We start from the raw sequence: 2,553 nt of genomic DNA, 5'->3' as shown, positions 1-2,553 counted from the left end.
TTAGCATGAAAAACTGTAGAACAAAAGCCGGTTAAGTGGTTAAGGTGAATATTGTGCGACATCATTATGCAGTTTCCTTGTTTCTTCGAGAATATCTAATTGGATACGAAACACACTTTCATGACGTACAGGCAACGTCAACAAAAATGTTAAGTGAGTGCAGACTCTGCAGTCCATCTATGGCTGATTTACACGACGTGCTAATCCGCGGATGGGTTTATCATGTGACAAGACGTCCACGGAATATTAGTCCCCCAAGCGCATCCACACAAAGGAGACGAGCAGGCGACAGCGAGGACATACTGTACCTATTTGCAGCCTTGCAATTTTGCAAAACGCCAACATCGCAGTGTGGCACTGTTTTCCAAGAGCAGAAGTGATGTTTGCGATTAGGATCACGGTGCTATCATGAAAAGGAATCGTTGTGTGCCGCTGTTTCATACCAAGCGGGCCAAAACATAGTGGCAGGTTTAGAGCGAAGTGTCACTTACTTTACTAACGACATGACACAAGTATGATCCTGCTTCAGGAGGCATCAGCATCATAGCGATGAAGTCCTGGGGTCAGAGAGAAGCATTTGGAAATGCCTTTACACACTGCTCGCTTGTGCACCACTCTTCAGCACAAGCCATAAGAGAGGTCTTGCTGGATGGAAAACTGGGTGGATCTGCAGGAAAGATTGCAGCATGCTAGGCAAGTTTTTACAAGCTTCTTGACACCGACCCGGAGGAGTACCAGAACCTGTGGCGTGTCAGCCGGGCAAAGTTCTTCCAGCTTCTTTCAAGCGTGGAGATTTAAGAGTGGTGCGACTAAACAATGATCCACTCTCTTTGTTTGGCTGATTTGAAAACAAAAATATTGGTTAGCTGTTGCTACTCTACCATAAAAACGCTTTTCCAGTTACTCACTTGCCAAAAATCTGCGATTAAGAAGGCGCTCTGCCCTTTCAGTATGGGTGTCCGCGGACGAGGGACAAATCGCAGGAATAGCCCACATGATGGTAACTTGACAAATGGTGCACGGATGAAAGTTGCAATTCGATGTATCATGTGAATTTGCCATTATTTGGCAATTATCCTAATATCATCAGTTGATTCTAATTAAGAAAGAACAATTGTTCTCTGAAACAATGTAATGAAAGGAGGTTTTTATAAATAATGCCTGCTCATAACGGAAAAGGCTTGGTGGAACAGAGACTTTCCATAGATAAGATATTACGAATTGCAGCCGTATGCTTAATTGAGAGAAGAGTAAAAGTACAGGCAAGGGTGGTGAATTGCATACATTACTAAACCGGAGACACCGGAAGAAGGACGCGAAAAAGAGAACAACAAACACAACACGTCTCAACCACAGCTGCATTATTTTTTTTACTTGTTAGTCGATGGGTTGACTTTGGCAAGTGTGGGAGCGTTGAGGGCAGTTCTTTTTTCGCCCTTGCTGACAATCTGGGGGTGTGACTTGGTGTGAGGGTTCTTGGCATTGACTGCGGTGTACCCCTATAAAATTGTGTGGTCTTAGTATGAACCTGCAGCTGTGTTCGAGATATTATGTGTGTCGTCCTCTTTTTTGTGTCCTCCTTTTTCCTTCTTCCGTTGTCTCAGATTTAGTTATGTATGCTTAATCCATGCTCAAAGTGAAGACATGAGCTTGTGCTGGCATTGCCAACCTTGTGTGTATGGTCTATGAAAAGTGCTTAATGACTGTGGCTAAGAGAGAGGAGTTTCTGCTTTGAAGAACAGCATGGGGTGAATGGAAAAGCGTCCTCACAAACAATGAATTCTCCGGGTTACCCACTCAGTCTAGCGGAAGGATGTAGGATAAGCATTTTGAAATCTTTAGGATTTGCCATGGAATGAAACAAATTAAATGCATAGAAAAGTAGGGGGAGGAGAATGGCACAAAGTTTTTTGGGGCTTGTGTTCTTACATTTGAATTTTTTGTGCAGGAAGCATTAAAGGGCAACTCCGCTCAATTCCGAAAAATTTAGGCTTCCATGTGATTCACATTCACAAAGTAATACTCAACAACTCTACGTCTTCGGATTCGCGAAATGTGGAATAATATTTGTGTAATCCTAATTTAAACATCAGCAGATACCGAAACCGAAACTTCGGTTGCGTCAGGCAACATTGGTCTCGGGTCGTCACAGTCATCAGCACCTCACGTTGAACCACGTGGTCCTGTGACGTTCGGGAGGGAGCGAGAAACAGGACACGCGACGCAGGCAGGTCCTTTTGTTTGATTTTTTTTTTTTGGACGCGGGCAGGTCGCTTCGCATGGCGTGGACGGTGATGGCCCGGGGGAGAGGGGGAAGGGGAGAAGACGAAAGAGGAGAAGGGGAGCGGAGAAACGGACCGATAAGCGCGCAGGGCAGCGGTGATCACGTGAACGCCCGGTCAGCCAACACCGGGAGGAGAAACTCATGACGTCATCGTTAAATTTCGCTCTGAAAAGTAAAAACAAGCAAAACGTGAGAATGAATTATGCATGCCTCTGACGTAGTGGTTCAACGTTGGCCGCTCCAACTCCGTGGCATTGACTGCGCTGATG

Source organism: Ixodes scapularis, unplaced genomic scaffold (genome assembly GCF_016920785.2).
Source record: "Ixodes scapularis isolate PalLabHiFi unplaced genomic scaffold, ASM1692078v2 PGA_scaffold0__279_contigs__length_252992795, whole genome shotgun sequence".
NCBI classification, from domain to species: Eukaryota; Metazoa; Arthropoda; class Arachnida; order Ixodida; family Ixodidae; genus Ixodes; species Ixodes scapularis.
Note: the sequence above shows the minus strand (reverse complement) of the source record.